Source organism: Dermacentor albipictus, chromosome 3 (genome assembly GCF_038994185.2).
Source record: "Dermacentor albipictus isolate Rhodes 1998 colony chromosome 3, USDA_Dalb.pri_finalv2, whole genome shotgun sequence".
NCBI classification, from domain to species: domain Eukaryota; kingdom Metazoa; phylum Arthropoda; class Arachnida; order Ixodida; family Ixodidae; genus Dermacentor; species Dermacentor albipictus.
Genome location: NC_091823.1, coordinates 170,285,347 through 170,302,850, shown reverse-complemented (window position 1 = coordinate 170,302,850; position 17,504 = coordinate 170,285,347). Strand labels below are relative to the sequence as shown.

Below are 17,504 nucleotides of genomic sequence, written 5' to 3'. Positions count from 1 at the left end.
ATGGCAAGCCTTTTTGTTGTGGCGTTGCTGGCTCCTGCTGTCTGTCTTTGACAGATGGAGCTGGTGTAGGCGAGTGAGATTCCACTGGAGGGAGTGTCTGCCAAGTTTTTGGGAATGGCACAGGAAGAGGAATCACGGGCTGCTCAGAAACAGGAAACATAGCTTCTACCAGCTGGTCTACGTGAACAAACCGCTCTTGGTTTTGTATGTTCACAACAAAAGTCACAGCACTGATTCGTCTGACGATGTACCAGTAATCCATGCCGGTTCACCTGGTCTAGTTTCCTTCACCCGCACCGTGTCCGCTTCTTTGAACTCGCGCCAGTGGGCAGCAGGCTGCTGAACGTGCCGTCACTCGTCTTTCTCCAGACAGTTGTGAAGCTCGGGGTGCAGCATGGTTAGCTGTGTCCTGGGACTCCATGATAGGAACAATTCGGCCGGGGTTTTTCCATTTGCTGCACATGGGGTGTTTCTGTAGTGGAAAAGGAACTGGTCGACCCGATGTTGAATAGATTTGGAAACTCCCGCTCGCCTTCAACTGTTTTTCCAGGTTCCTTTTCACGGTCTGAACAAGGCGTTCAGCAGCTCCATTAAACACCGGATGATAAGGTGGTGCCGTCTTGTGGCGAATTCAGTTTGATGAGAGGAAAACTGCAAACTCCAACAACACGAACTGTGGGCCGTTGTCGATGACAACCTCTTCCGGCAGGCCAAAAGCTGTGAAAATAGTTCGTAGTTTTTTCACCGTTTTGGCTGCAGTTGTGACAGACATGCAGATGACCTCTACCCACCTCGAGTAAGTGTCTACAAGAACAAGCAACCAATGAGGTTTGCAGTATGCGAAGTCAAGGTGAATTCTCTGCCACCGTCATGTCAGACAATGCCACGAAGTGATAGGAAGGCGTGGTGCAGCATATTGAGTTAATTGGCAACTTGTACATTCCCTCACTGTTTGTTCAATGTCCTCAGTTTGCTTAGGCCACCAGACATGAATTCATGCAAACATTTTCATGCGAGTCTCTCGCAGGTGCCCCTCGTGCAAGAGTTTCATTACCAAGCATTTCAGTGAATTTGCTATGAGCACCCGGTTGCGCCATGTGATACAGTCATTGTCAACAGATAGCTCATAACGCCTAGCAAAGTACGGCATGAGTGCTTCTTCGGTTACTCTTGAAGGCCATCCTTGCCGCGTGTACAGCAGTACTTTCGGCAAGGCTAGGTCACTGCTGGTTTCTTTGCAAATCTTATCAGCCAATGGCGGCAGCTCGGCAGTCACCGAAAAAAATTGGACGTAGTCGCTAACGTGATTCATGTTTTTCAGTGGCATGCGCGACAATGCATCTGCATTCACCACTGCATTACCTTTGCGGTATTGCCACTCGTAGCGATAGGCTGCAAGCAAAAGCATCCATCTTTGTATGCGGGCTGCTGCTGCAGTAGATCAATCAATCAGCTTTATTTCCCTTGAAATAGGAGGAGTACGGGACGAAAAGCTTGATCAGCTTGACGAGATCCCGACCCCTTTACAGTTGGCAAAACAGATGTCGGTTTATCATGTCCGAGCAACCCTTTCAGAGGCAGATGGTTGGAGAAAATCGTTAATTCACAGCCGGAAATGTACTTGTGAAAGTGTTTTATCCCAAAAACAACAGCCAATGCCTCTTTTTCTAAATGTGAATAACCCATTTCTGCTTTGCTCAGGGTACGCGAAGCGTATGCTATCAGCTTTCCATGGCTGTTCACAATATGAAAAAGAACCGCTCCTACTCCATAGGTAGATGCGTCTGCCACTAATCCTAGCGGCTCGGAGGGATCGTTGAAGCTCAAAATGTTGTTGCTTGTAAGCCATCGTTTGCTTTCTTGGAAGCAGCATTCTTCCTTATCTGACAAATTCCAGCTTTGATCCTTCTTCAGTAGGTTGTACAGTGGGTTCAGCTTAGCAGACATGTTCAGAATGAATTAGGCATAAAAAGTAAGCATGCCAAGGTAGGCTTTTAGCTTTGTCTGGTTTCTGGGTTCTGGAGCGCTTTTGACAGCATTAAGTTTCTCTGTGCAAAGGCACGTACCTGAATTTTCAGTAACATGGCCTAAATACTTCACAGAGGGTTGGAAAACCTTACATTTGTCTTGCTTTACTTTAAGTCCCTGTAGCTTAAACTTTGCTAGCACAGCCTCAACCCGATTCTGGCATTCCTCAATAGATGCTCCAGCTATGAGGATGTCATCCAGGTAGCACATGACTCCTTCCAGCCCCTTCAGCATCTCGTTCATAACAGACTGAAAAATAGCCGGGGCACTTGAAATACTGTACGGCATGCGAAGACACTTGAACGAGCCAAGATGGGTGTTAATAGTAAGCGACTTCTGCGAATCCTCATGCACTGACAGCTGCTGCTATATCGAGGTTAAATCAAGCACTGTAAAGACTTTTCCGCCAACCAGTACTGCAAAAATATCCTCTACGAGTGGCAATGGGTAGTGTTCAGTCTTTATGAAAGGGTTTAACGTGACTTTATAGTCACCGCATAGCCTCAACTTGTGCCCAGGCTTTGGAACGACCACAAGTGGTGTGCCCCAGTCGCACTGCATTACTGAGATCCCTCTTTCCTTGAGTGCGAGTAATTCCTGTTTAACAGCATTTTCCAGTGCATAGGGAACAGGACAAGCCTTGCAGAGGACCGGACGAGCCTCTTCTTTCAAAACTATTTTCGCTTCATAACCCTTTATCAAACCAACTTGCTGACTGAACACGTCAGGGTACTTCTGCAGCAGGAGTTTTACTTTTTACTCTTCTTCCACATTGAAAATGTGATTCCAGTTCAATTTGAGCATGGTTGAGTTCCAGGAACGACAATCACTGGCAAAGTTTTCTTTTGACCTTCATACTCGACACTTACATGTGTCTGTCCTGTCATCTCGAGCGGCGTGCCACCGTAACTTTTCAGTTCGAGAAGGCACTTTGTCGGACCTGGCTTCCTAGGCAGTTGAGCGTAGATCTGCTCGTTGATAATTGATACGGCTTTACCAGTATCTATATGCATCCTCACAGGTTGACCCGCGATTTTCACGTCTACCAGATGGGGCCTTTGAATTTGCTTGTTTCACTCAACTTGAAAAAGGTGCAAGTGGTCCGGCTCAGTCTGTACCTCAAGTGCATTAACCTCTTTGCCATTTTTCTTCATGCAAACCTTCGCTAAATGGCCTACTTTCTTGCGCCAGTGACATTGTGCCGTATGATATTTGCAGTCACGTGCGTCATGCTTGTCTCCGCATCTGTAGCAATTTCTGCTAAGACAGAAACCTTGTGGCGTGCTTACCCTACGTTTTTGTTGTGGACAGCCTTTCTTGCTGACAGCGTGGATGGCTTTGTCCGTTTGCAGATTTCCATTGGGCAGTTAGAAGCTCTTCGACTCTCTTTCGGCGAGTTCCGCTGCTTTCGTCAAGTCGCACGCTGTTTCGAAGTTGAGCTCTTTCCTCTTGAACAACATTGCTTAAATGGCTGGGTTTCAGAGCCCCGCAACAAAACGATCACGTAGCGTGTCGTCCAGAAAAGTCCCAAACACGCACTTGGCAGCCTTCTGTCTTAGTTCAATGGCAAACACTGAGACGGACTCCATTTCGAGCTGGTGTCGGCGATTGAACTTGAACCTCTCAGCTATTACTTGGCTACCTGGTGCGTAGTGCTCTTCAAGACGTTGGCCACTTCCTTGAACGACTTGTCCTTCGGTGCAGCAGTCAACAGCAGGTCCTTGAGGGTCTTGTATGGGCGTCTTCCAAGGGCAGTGATGAAAGTGTATTTCTTCAAGTTGCCATCTTCAATGTGCATGACTTTCCAGTAATGGTTGAAACGCTCTACATACGAGTTGAAGTCTTTGTCACCGTCTTCGATGTAGGAATCGAATTCCCAGAACTTTGACATGTTCAGTCACTTCGCTCGGTGTCAATGGTAGCCAGACAGGCGCTGCTCACAGACGCGATCCCATCCTCATTGCCAGAAGATATGGCAAGGCAGATGCACACTGGAGCCAACGTAGGAATGCTCTTTACTCCAGAGCATGCGCACTTATATAGCTTTCATTATACCAAGCTGAATGAAAGGAAGGCACTCGCTCCATGATAAAGGAAAAGTTGAAGCCATGAGTGAAGCCTTCATTTGGCTGTGAAAACGTTTAGTGATTCCATTGGATATCGGGTGGTAAGAGGTAGTTTTGATATGATTGGCACAGAGTAGCCGAGATAGATTGGTGAACAATGTTAAGTCGAATCGACGACCACGGCCAGTCGTAATGATGGAAGGGACACCGTAGCAGCTAATCCAGAGTGTGATGAGTGCTCAAGCTACCGACTCCGCCGTTATGTCCAGGAAGGGCATTGCTTCAGGCCATCTGGGGAACTTGTCAATGCGGTTTAACAGGTAGCAATGGTTCCCACAGGGAAGAAGGGGGCCAACAATATCGATGTGCAGATGGCTGAACCGGGGGTTCAGGGACGGGAATAGGTCAAGAGGAGTCGCTGTGTGGCGATGCACTTTACACTGTTGGCAGTTGAGGCATGCAAGTGACCAGCGACAAACGTCTATGTTGACACTGGGCCACACATAACGAGAAGTGACAAGTCGCTGTGTTGTGCAAATGCCAGGATGAACCAAAGAATGGAGAGCATTAAAGGCGGCCCGGCGGTTGGGCGAGGCACATAAGGATGAGGATGTTATGTCTACGTAACGCAAAAGGAGGATGCCGCAGTGAGGAAGCAAATGAAGAAAGCCAGCACGGGGCACAATGATCAGTTACAACAGTAAAGGCACTGCCAAACAGGTAGGGATGAAATTTGGCGACAGCCCAGACAGGAGCAAGACACTTTCTTTCTGCGGTTGAGTTATTCTTCTCCAGATTAGACAGGAGGCAGCTAGCATAAGCAATATCGCAGTCGTGTCCACCCTTACACTGAGCAAGGACAGCACCGATTATGCCGGCACAGTCGGATCAACGCTAAAATAGAAGTTGTGAGGGCATTGATAAGCACCAAAGAGGCAGCAGCTTGGGCCGAGCCCCACATAAAAGCAACATCCTTTTTGAAGAGCACAGTAAGGGGACGCATATTGTCGGCTAGATTATGGATGAAACGGCGGAAATAAGAGCACAATCCAATGAAGCTTCGTATGTCTAGCCGAACAAGAGAGAGAAAAATTGATCACAGCGCGAAGTTTTGCAGGATTGGGCTATACACCCCGCCACGTTGATAAGATAGCCAATAGCCAAGTACGGTTATTTCGTAGTGTCCGAAAGGGCATTTTGAGTTGTTGAGCTGGAGGCCGACATTACAGAATACCTCGAGAATCGCAGAGAGGTGCTGAAGATGGCTGCCAAATGTTGGCGAAGAAACGATGACATCATCAAGGTAGCACAAGCGTGTTGACTATTTCAAGATACAAAGAAGCGAATCCATCATGCACTCAAATGTGGCTGGCGCATTGCAAGGACTGAAAGGCGTGACTTTAAATTGATAGAGGTCATCTGGAGTTCCAAGTGCGGATTTTTCGTGGTCCATTGGGTCAGCAGCAATCTGCCATTAACCTGAGCGAAGGTCAACAGACAAGAAATATTGGGTGCCGTGAAGACAGTCGAGTATGTCTGTACGGGGCAAGGGATAACCATCTTTCTTCATTACTTTGTTGAGATGTCGATAATCCACACAAAAGTGCCCGGTGTTGTCCTCCTTGACCAGCACTACAGGAGTGGCTCATGGACTAGAGGACAGTTCGATGATGTCCTTGGCCAAAATTTTGTCAACCTCTTTTTGGGTTACGGCACGTTCTGCAGAGGAAACACAATGAGGGCACCGGTGAACCGATTTAGCATCGCCAGTGTGGATGATGTGTTGAACCACTGATGTTCGACCTAAAGGTCAATTTTCGAGATCAAAGATATCAACATATGACAGCAAGACCCAGCAAAGATTGTCTGCTTGCGAGAATGTGTCTGCTTACGAAAGTAAAGAGTGTTTTAAAGAGTGTCTGCTTGCGAAATGAGCACGTGGTGACACGGTGGCAAGCGTGATACCAGCAGGTAGCACATGGGTAGAAAGTCCAAAGTTCAAAAGAGGCAGACAGGTTTTATTTTCGCATACGGTGACCACAGTGTGCAGGAGGACAACAGGGTGTGTCAGGACCAAGTCAAGAATCTGGGAGACAAGGTATTCACCATCGCGCACAGAACTGAGAGGGACATAATGGGACGTATGTAGCTGCTTATGGTGGCAGATGAAGGAACTGTACAGAACATAAGTGGCTAGTAGTGCCGGATATTACGTGGGCGTCAATAGGATGCACACATGAGGAGCAGTCGATGAGGGCAGAGTGCGTTGAGAGAATGTCTAGGCCGACGATCATGTCATGAGAACACTGCGCTAGCGCAGGAAACAAAGCAGTGGTCTGATGGCCAGCAATGCTCACTTGGGCAGTGGACATTCCAAGAACAGCAGACATGCTGCCATCAGAGACCTGTACTGTGCTCTGAAGAGCAGGCGTAATAACTTTACAGAGCTTACTACGGAGAGCGGCATTCATTAATGAAATGTGCGCTCCAGTGTTTACAGGTGCCGTCACAGGAACGTCGTCCGCTTGAATGTCCAGAAAGTTTGGATGCACAGGTACAGTCAAAAGAGGATTTAGAGAATCGGGTCACTGATGCAGCGTCACCTTCAAGAGCTGCATGGCTTAGCTTTCCAGAGTGTAGGTGCCAAACCGTACAGGAGACGAGGACCGGCATGGTCATGGCAATAGAGATCTACGGCCTTGTGCGCACAGTTAGCGGCAAAACCTGGAGTGTGGAATGGCGGCATCTGAAGCATGTGGATCAGAGCGAGGCGAAAAACGTTGAATGTTGCCTCCAGAACAATGCCAAGATCCAGTTGTCCAATTTGAAGGCGATGACTAGCTACTGCGGCAGTCACGAGCAATGTGTCCAACACTTGAGCAGTTGAAACATATGGGTCGGTCATCTGCCATTCTCCAGTCAGCCGGGTTTCTGTAGCGTGAAGGGTCGACCTGGTTCTGGGTGGCATTTGCAGGAGTACGTTCAACTGCACGCATCGATCAGACGGTGGGTGATAAACCCAGGTTTACAAACTCCTGGCGGACAACTGCTTGTATGAGTGACACGGTGGGCAGGTTGGCTGATTGAAGGTCTGTATAGACGGCCGTAGGAGCTATTGCTTCAAGTTCGCAGCGGACGATGCGAGTTACATTTTCTGATGCTGTAGACTGTGCAAACATCGGTGGGTCCTCACATGATGATGTGGCGGCGGTGTTGGGCAGCCGAAAGAACTGGCACGTGATGCGGCGGCTCTTCGCTTGTTCAAAACAGTGACATTCTTTAACTGTGGTGTCGACCGTCGTACAGTCCTTGAATACAAGTAGATTAAATGCATCGTCGGCTATTCGCTTCAGTATGTGCGAAACCTTGTCAGCTTCGGTCATTTTTGTGTGAGCTTTTCGACAAAGGCCCAGTAGATCCTGTATGCACGAAATGTACGCTTCACTGCTCCTCTGGACGTGGGATCCCAGTTCCCTTTTTAACGGCCTGCTCACGGCCAAATGGTCTGCCGAACAACTCGTGCAGCTTCGCCTTGCAAGCATCCCAACTTGTAAGATCTTCTTCATACGTCTGGTACCACACGTGTACCATTCCTTTCAGGTAGAAACATTGGCTAACATCAGCGTAGAGTCCCACCTGTCGGGGTTGCTGACGTGCATGTACATGTCGATCTACTCTTCGACGTCCAAGTCGACCGTGCCAGGAAAGGCTCCCAGGTCTGGTGGGTGTAACAGGATCACAGGAGCCGGTGGCTGTTGTGCCGTCACTTCGCTAGTCATCACGGAGCAACCAAGATGGCGATTGCTGCGAACTACCGTGCTTGGTTGATAAAGCCAGCACGCTATCTAGTTTACCCCACACTGTCCACCAAAAAAGATGTTACGGGTATAACATCTATTTACAGATTATTAGTAATACAAGGTTACTACAGCCACAAGCAGTGGTGACTGAGGCAAGGCTTTTGCGCGTGCCTCTGGCCACTTCGTCGCCGTCATTTTCATCCGACCGACAGTAACAGCCCATTCACTGTCTCATAGCAGTATCTTTAAACACCAAAGAGGTACCGCTCGTGCGAAGCAGCTGGAGCTCGGCGTCGACACTCTAGGCAGTAGCCATAGCCATGTAGTCGATGAGCGCTCGGCCGTGCTCCATTGCATGGATGGCGGCGCAAGAAAGTGTGTCTGCAAAGGCGTTGGATTTTCCACTGATGTGACAAATGTCGCTGGGGAATTCAGAAATGTAGGCAAGCTGTCTGATTTCGCGGGGAGCGTAGGAGGTGCTGTTGGACGCTAGGGTGGTAATCAGTGGTTTATGGTTGGTATGATCCGGCCTGGTCACAAAAGACGACGACAACATGGCCAGCACGCTGACGGTGCACGAGCAGCAGAATCAGACTTCCGCCTGATTGAGCAGGCTCGACTGAAAATATAATTTGTGGGTGAAGAAAAACCAGACAGACGCTGGTGCCTGATGTCCACGAATTATATTTTTAGCCAAGCCCACTCAATCAAGCCCACTCAATCAGGTAGAAACCTGATTCCACCGGTTTGACTGCTCGTGCATTGTCACCGTGCTGGCCATGTCGTCATCGTCTTTTGTGACCGGTCCATTGTGGCACATAGTAGTGCGCTGCAGGACAGTCTACTGCCTGGAATGTGTTCTGTGATTATGGAGGACGATGGAAATGTCATGTCTCAGAATTTACAAATGCAAGTATAAATAAGGAATATTATGTATTTTTATCATTGCAGAAACTCGCGAAAGGATTGCATTAGTGTAGGCTTGTGCAATGCTTGTGAAATCTAAAAATGAAATAACGGGCAACATTCTTAGGCGATCATTTTCAGGGATACTTTCACTTTTGCGAGATTTCATGAGACAAGCGCCTCGGCATACATGAGCCATAGCATTCTGGCACTACACCACCTGTGCTTGGACAGCGTGCCATGCTGTGTCACATATGTACGTACCTCCCTGAGCAAAAGAACATAGGCCAAGAATTTCTCGATAAAACAGATTTTCTTCTCCGCCTATTAATGGAACTTGGCATTTTAATCTTTCCAGTGCACTCATCAATTTCAGTCGCAATTTGAATAAATCAAGTTTTTTTGTCGGATAGTGTTTCCAGCACACCTCCTAAAGTGGCATTGATTGATGGGAGGCATTTGTGTTGCCTACAAACAGAATAAAAAGAAAAGAATTCCGCATTCTGAATCATATGTCTGTTTCCGATTATGTACTGCTTCGCTACAACGTTGTGTTGCGCAACTGTGTTTTGGCCGTTTCCCGCCACATCTGAGTTGTTCGTAGCTCTTACCACTTCCCTGTATTATATGCCTTGTACTAATTGCTTTGGTCTGTCGTTTTGTTTGCGTGTTATATCTTTGAATTGTAATAATTGGCGTGTTTCATTGCCTTCTATTTTGACCAACAATGTTTCGTTGTTTTGATTGTGACCCACTCCTGTATGAGCCTGTAAAAGGCTTACAGTATTGCTAAATAAATAAATAAATAAATATGCTTTGCAGGAGCTATTCATAATTTTCAGGCATGTTTAAAGGGGTTTAATTGTATAGTTATATAATTACTCATCATCTTACCAAAGCTGCACTTGCGTAGAGTTCGATTTTCGGGTGTGCTGTCGCTCTCTTTTATACCAGTATTGCTGAAATCCGTACATTAATGACTGATAGTGCTCGTAAATTTAAAGTATAAATTTTTCCAGCATTTTCCCACGAAACCAATGCGAGTTTGGACATTTTAGATGATGATAAGCTCTCAGTTATGCCAAAAGTAGCAGTTCTTAAGGGACCCTGATATCATTTTGACAATTGTGTACATGCATGCTATGTCGGTAAGGTCAGTCCTTTTGATCATTACGAGACATTTAAGCACACCAAAATGGGCATCACAGCCGATCACAGCGGCACCACTCCCCTGAGTTTTCAGCTGCCCCTTCCCATGCTACCTAGCTTGGATGAGCAATTTCGCTCGGGCAGGCAATCCAGTTGGCCACCTACGCAACATCATTGGGAACGCTAGAAACACGTAATTTCATGAAGCCTATTTTTAATAGCATATCTACGCATAAGAATTTGTGTGCCCTAAAAATAAATACACAAATGCAATGAACATATAGTACGTTTCTTCAAACCAATGGCCCACTTCTGCCTAAGAATGCAGCTTGTCTGCTACAGCTGTGACAATGGCAGCCACTGCAACACAGGGAGAGGTTCTCACTGAAAATTGGTGCAGCGATGTCTTCTTTGGCAGTAGGAACATTAATGTACCAGCGCTCTATTACGGTCATCTTCCACTGCGGGTGTGTGCAGGGAAACTGCAGCAACTGCACACTGTAGGAGACGCAAGCACAAGCGCTGCACATCAATGTCAACAGCAGCCTCCGTTGTCAACACAGCGATCACCCTCAGTTTTGAAAAGAAGGATCCCTTTTGCAGCAACCGCAGGTTCCGGATTTGTCTAGGAGCCAAGTCTCGTCTACAATTTGCTAAAATTGTCGCAGAAAAATATCCTGACATGCCGAGATCCGCAAAAAAAGAGTTGTGAAGGCAATTGAACATCCCTTACAATGGGTAAAAACAGCCGTCGGAAAGCTGCCATGTTTAGTTAGACTTGAGCGTAGTCGTGGCGTCTCTGCCTCCCAAGTGTGGGATCAATTCCCAGTGTTTGTTTTTACGTAGTATAGTAGAGAAAACATTGTAAATAGGCCATTCACAAGTTAGCGGCAGCTCTAGCCTAACTGTGGCAGTGCTTTTTACCGCTGACGGCCACAAAGAAACCTTACGAGTGTGATGTAGAGACAATCATAAACATACATGTATATTTACATGTTGTCTGGCTATTCAAGTTATCAAGCCATGTTATCAGACATGTTATCAAGCCGAAATAGCCCCATGAACAGCTACGTTAGTGTTTGTGCATTTGATATATCGTATACGTGGTCCTCCTCTTTCTTCTGCTTCATATAGTGCAGGCCAGTGAACAGTGTGCGTCATGCCACAGTGCAAGGTTCGCTGTGAATGTTTGTTCCTTTTAACTGCATAGGAAAGAGACACGGGAGCACATTCACTTCAGATCAACTGAAAGTAGACAATAGTTGCGTCACCGCATGAAGGAAGCGGGACAAAGTGGTGGCCACACGGTGTAAAAGTTGAGGGGGAATGCCAGGGATTGAGAAGAGGGAAGTGTTTAACCACTCATGCCTGTTTTATTATAGGGTGCTGGCACAAATATTTTTGTAAGAAAGCACTCTTTGAAGGATACCATCTATGTCTAGGCGTATGATAAAAACTGTTTCAGGGAGCCATTAAAGATATCATGTGGAAGACTTCAAAGGGACAATAAAGGGAAACGGTAAATCAGTTTAGACTGGTCTTAGTATTCCTCCGAAACTTTATTTTCAATGTTTTTGCAGTAATGGGCTCATTTTTAGAAGAGAAAACCAAAGTAAATGTTGCATTTTGTGAATTCAGTGGTGATACCCCAGCTTTGGCACATCAGTGTGATGGCATGTATTTCAGGGTATTGTCTTGGATTCGGACTATTTTGGTGCTGCAAAACTTCTTGCAACTTGCCAAGTAGTTTCTGGCTGTTTAATACCCAATACCCCTGTCAAGTGAGCAAGTAAAGTGCACTTATGGGGAGTTCACTTCGGGAACTTTGAGTGACACTTTAGGCGGAGTGGTGCTAAATGGAAAAACGGTGCACTCGCAGTTAAAAAAAAGTGGCAAAGTGCATTTAAACCAAGTGACATTCTCAGTAAGTGCACTTGCCCGCTTGACAGAGTTATTAGTCCATCGTTACTATCAACAGGTTCACTAGCAACCAAGCAGAAATCACCAAAATCCATGTCACAGCAAGCTGGTGCAGGCACTTCCAGGCAGCCTCAGCAGCCATTTTTCCTTCTTGCATCTTTTCTGACTTTCCAGGCATGGTATCGCAAAGCAATAATTTGCTAGTACAGCTTTGCCGTTAAAGGGCCCCTGAAACGGTTCAGACAAATTTTGTAGACGCGTAGGGTACAGCTTAAGTAGAACATTCGCACCACAATTTAAGTGAAGCGTTACGTATTAATGGAGCTACAAGTGATTAGAAGTTACCCTCCTCCCCAGCCATGCTTTTCCTCCTCAACTCGTTCGCCGAGCGAGCGGGCCTAAGCTCCGCCTTCACTGGTCCTGCGTCACGATGCAACGTCACATCGTCCACTTCCGGTTGTTTTGGAGCCCGCCCGCGCGAAACCTCTCCGCTAGCCGCTTGACTGTCGACCCCAAGTGAGAGCTATCGAAGCAGCGTGCGTTGCGAGCATTCTGTCGTAGCGCCGAACATGTCTCGTATTCCGTTAACCACAGGCAAGCTGGTCATTTCGGCAAATGACCGGAGGCATAAACTCAAGCTGATGAAGGAACTTTGGTGTAGACGTACATGAGCGGCCTGATCGGTCTGCATGGTCCAGACACTTGTTGGCGCAGCGCTTAACCAGCCAAACAAAGCGCTAATGTTGCTCTAACCAAGTGTAAAACATTTTAAACATTTATAAAAACAACGTGTTGATGATTACACTCCTGCGAAAAATACGCACCAGCAGCAAAGGAGAATACGCTTCGTTGCTGCTACTGTGTATGGTTGAGCTCTATGCCACCAGGTGGCTGCACCGTGCAGACCATTCACATTTGCCCTTCTGCTCATCTCAGCTCGTCCCGTTACGGCACAGTCAAGCGGCCAGACCCTGTCCCCTTGCGCTTACGTTTGCCCTAATAAGGGACTCGCAAAACGCTTCTCCGTTAGTAATCTTCCGGTGTAAAGTGATGGCCACAAACTCGCAAATCCTGGCGCCGATCGGATAGCGGCAGTCCGATGCGCAGCAGCCAGTTCGCTCGTACGCTGCTTTGCAGAGGGACACGATGTCGCAGCTTGACATATTGCCAGTCGCTACGTTTGCAGTCCACGAGGCAACAAAGTCGAATCATAGTGCTCGCGAAAAGACTGAGACCAACTCTGACTGCGGAGCTCTCGTCAAAATGGAGTATGTTGTAACACAAGCAGACGACACTTGCTGTGTGCCGGAAGTGCTTAAGTGTACTGAAAAATTGTTCTTGTGCATTCTCTTTATGCTACTTTCTTTTTATAAAAACAAATTAACTAACATTCCAACTATTATGAAGATCATTTGTTTACCATAAAGTTGGAAAAATTATCGATCACGCGCCCTGGTCAGCCAATCGGATAGCTCGCCCCACTGACGTCGTATGGGTGATATCAGTCATATGGGTAGGGGCGGCTTAAAATTCCGCCGAGCAGTGCGCTGCGATCGGCAGCGATGTGCATTTTTAAAACCTTATAATAAATTACACGCTTTACGCAGAGCACTTAGATGTGTCAATTAATGATCAGAAGGACCTACTCTAACGACTCAGTACGTTTGTAGAAAATCGTCAAAAGCGTTTCAGGGTCCCTTTAAAGAATGTTGAAAATTATAAATACCTAGGCATAACATTTTCTAATAACCTTTCCTGGAATTTACTTATTAGCAATATTTGTTGATCTGCCTTCCATAATCTTTGCTTCTTAAAACACAAACTGAGGAATTCACCTGCCAGCATTAAATTATTAAGTTATTTGACTTTCATCACACCTCAACTATAGTACGCTTGCATAACATGGGCTCCATGCACTAAATGTAACATTAAAATCGTAAAGAAAAGAAAAATGCTGTTCATTTTATTTATGCTAAATTTAAGTGCCCCGATTCCCCCACACAGCTAATAATGGCAAACGACATTCCCCTTCTCGAGACACGGAGGCAGGTGCTTCACCTGAATTTCCTACAGCAGCTAATTAATCGTGAATTATCCTTAGACCCCTTGGTATGCGTGACCCCTTTATCCACAAGGTGTACACGTACACATCATGACCACACATATGCATTAAACCCTCATTTTGCCAGGACAAATACTACATGAATTTTCTTTCTTCCCCAGAACAGTGTCTGAGTGGAACTCCTGGCCTGCGATGTATTAAGACCCTTCTAATGAAGTGCGTTGCTCGTATGTTCTCTGTTATGCATGTTCATTTATATTTATTGTATAGTACTTATATTTCTATATTTGCATATTTTTGTATTGCTTGCCTTGTTTCTTATTTGCCTTGTACGCTTGCATGTGCTTCCTGCAAGGGCTGATTTGTGGTCCACAGTGTGTTATAAATTAAAAATAATACGACTTTTCTCTTTAGTGTCCCTTTAAGGATGCTTACAGTCTGTTGATCCTACCAGATGTCAAACTTAACGCTAATCCACTAAATCTCAGGGAGTTTCATCAAGTGCTGTTTCTTCACAGTGTTAAGCCATCAACTAGCTCTTGTGTGCACCCTGCTCTATGTATGTAGACATACTTTATTCACTTGTCACCCACATCCTTCATTGATTGCTCTATAGAACAAATTACCACCAAAAAATGTTCCTGGGGCAATATTTTATGGAACGGATTGGTACTTCATTAGCCTGTAAGTTCTGGTATGCTCTGCCCGAAAGTTTCGAAACATGGGCACTTGCTTTAACCATTGTGAGCTGTGCGAGTACTTTCGCAAGTCAGCTTTCTTCATTTGTTCAGGCATTCCGGTTATTCACTTTTTGGAATATGATGATTTTCTGCAAGATGTTATGTCACTATCACTGAACGTGTCTGCACCTACTGACAACAGCATCACTGGCACAGTGCTAGGATTGACGTTGCCCGTACGTATGGCTCAGTCTAATGCTAGTTACAGAAAATATTGCAAAAGTGATTGTATCTGCAAGAGTGAACGGCTGAGAATACCGCCCTTGGTGACACCTGCCCACCAGGCAATTCTGTGCCACATCATGGCTGCCTGAAACTCTCAGCAGGAGCTGTACTCTAGACTGATCTTTATTGATGACGTGCAGTAAGTGCAGATAGACGTGATGTAAATGACACTTGTCCCATGGCCATTATTTAGTCTATTTAGTGTATGAACTGTTTTGAAAGAGTGCCCGTCGTAGCTTAAGGGTGCTGCACTTGACATTAATTAATGCAAAAGTGAAAGCAGTATCTCTTCTTCTTGGTTGATCAAGAATGCAAGCCCAGTAGTGTTTATAGTGTGTTGTGTTGAATAGCAGCATTTAAAGAGTGGCTTGCTAGTGTTTCTTTTTTTCCTCTCTGCTTGTAGGCCATTTTCATAAATGACAAGCTAGCTTTCTTTCAGTCCCTCATGTCCAAGACATGGCAGTCAACGTACTGTTCAGCTCGCAGATATGCTTCCTGCCTTCATGATTTTTTTTACTGTTTGTCTGTAGAGTTGAACAAATCATTTAGCATGCAGTTCTTAACAGGTTTAGCATTTGAAGGCCATCTTAACATCTGCCTCCATTCATTCAATGTTTGTATTATTGTTTTGCCCCCCCCCCCCTATGCAATACCCCACATGGGGCCTTAAAGGAGTACTGACACAAAAAAAATCCATCTGGTTTTTTCTGCTTTAATAAGTAGTTAATGACCCAGTAATCACGGCACGAGACCTCATTTACTTCAGAGCGCGACAGGTAATTATCTGCAGTCTTTTTTGTAGCGACCAGTCCAAGTTTCGGTTTCAGAGAGCAACGAAACGGTCCACCGGGAGTGTAAACAAAGTGGTCACGTGTTTGCAAAAAGCCATGACGTATGCTCTGCCGCGCAGCCAGCGTGCGGCGCGCCGGCACGCGAGCTTCGTGTTGCTATTTGTCTGCTACGCCTGCACGTGGTTTGCCATGTCCTTGCCATCATCGTCGTCGTCGTCCTCGTTTTCGTTGACCAGCGGCGACGATTTCCTGCATGTGGGAGTCGCCGCCGTATTAGACGTGGCCAATCACTTTCAATTTGACCCACTGGAGAGCAGCGACGAGCTCGGATATTGCGGCCGGCGACGGCGAGCACGTGTAAAGAGCACATGTAAAGCCGCATGGCAGCCAACGAAAATTCGTGACGTAGCCACATGACGTAGCGTTTTCTTGGCTATTTACAGACCCCGGGAGATGTCAATGTCGCGAGGTGGTCTGTTTTACGGTTGGCTGCGCGCACCTACTTTAAAATTGATTTTAAATATGTTCTAAGCGATATTCGCCGCTGATATTTTACACACGATGTGTGTGTGACCCACTAAATCTATCTCACAAGTTATCTCGACTTCAAATTTTTGTGTCAGTACTCCTTTAAGGGAGTAATAAATTATGATGATGGGGATGAATGAATGTTTGCCGTTGTGTTTTGAGCATCCAGGTATATATGGAAGCCATAAGTCTTGAAAAGGGTATTTACTATTTGGTTATGAGGCAGTTTCTTGATCGCCCTAATCTAGAAGGAATGACAGAGTGTGCGGTTCAGCCCACCAACCAACCAACCAACCAGGAGGAATTGAATGTATAATTGACTCTAATGGGAGGGGGGGTAGACGCTTATTGTGACATGTAACATAGAGTAATTGTATTTTTGTGCATATAACCAATACCGAACATTTTAAAAATTTAACAGTACAGTTGAGGCGTGGGCTGTGAGTACCACCCACTCCAACTCCCTACATAAGTCCTACGGGCACAGTCTAGCTTCCCAGTGCATGCACGCGCACACACGCACCTCGGTGCTACCAACCACGGAGGCACATTGGCACACAAGCACAAGCATTAACACTACACACACTCAGTGATAACAGAAACAAACCAAACTTTTTATTAGGTTTTCCCAACAAGAAGTGCTGGCTTCTGGGATGCTTGATAAGCAGGCATGAGGAAATCTAGCAAGAAGCGGAGGTATTCACCTCTGCTTACCGCTGTGGTCTCTAGCATTCGTCGTCCCTCAGTGTTCGCATTCGTGGTTCCTGAAAGACATTGATTCTAGCTGCTTCTGCTCCGTTTGCTGTCCCACAGTCATCTCCCTTGGCACCTTCCTCTGGCTCGGGCGGTCCCATCTGGGACCTTCACTTATGAACGAGTGTAAGGAGGATGTCGGGCGAGAGTATATTGGCGCACCTCGTGGTGGGAGAGGCAGCAGATTTTCATCTCTGTCTATGACTTCACGGCAGCGTGTGCTGCACTGCCATGAATCCACATCTTTGTGCATAGTTCTCAGCATTCCAAAGTTCTGTTGCCTCCTAGGGAGCCCACACACTTTCTCTACCTCTGCGTGTCCTCCATTCTCCTTCTCTTTTCTGGTCACTATTTTGCATTTTGACTGTGTTAGTAAGTGAATAGCGCGTGTGGCACTGACAAACAAGAACTCGGATCACAATGAGCGCAGCATTTGACCACAGCCTTTAACAACACAGCAGAAGCTGGAGATTATCAGCGTTACCGAAGAGGTGAGGAACAAAGCCGCTGGCTGAAGATCTGGCATGGACGAGTTG

At 46.3% G+C, this 17,504-nt stretch overlaps 1 protein-coding gene across 2 annotated transcripts in view; it reads left to right on the top strand.

Annotated features, from left to right (window-relative positions):
- The window catches only part of RpLP0-like (ribosomal protein LP0-like), a 75,623-nt gene that overhangs the window by 39,630 nt on the left and 18,489 nt on the right, over positions 1 to 17,504 (top strand). The gene's annotated exons all lie outside the window — the stretch shown is intronic.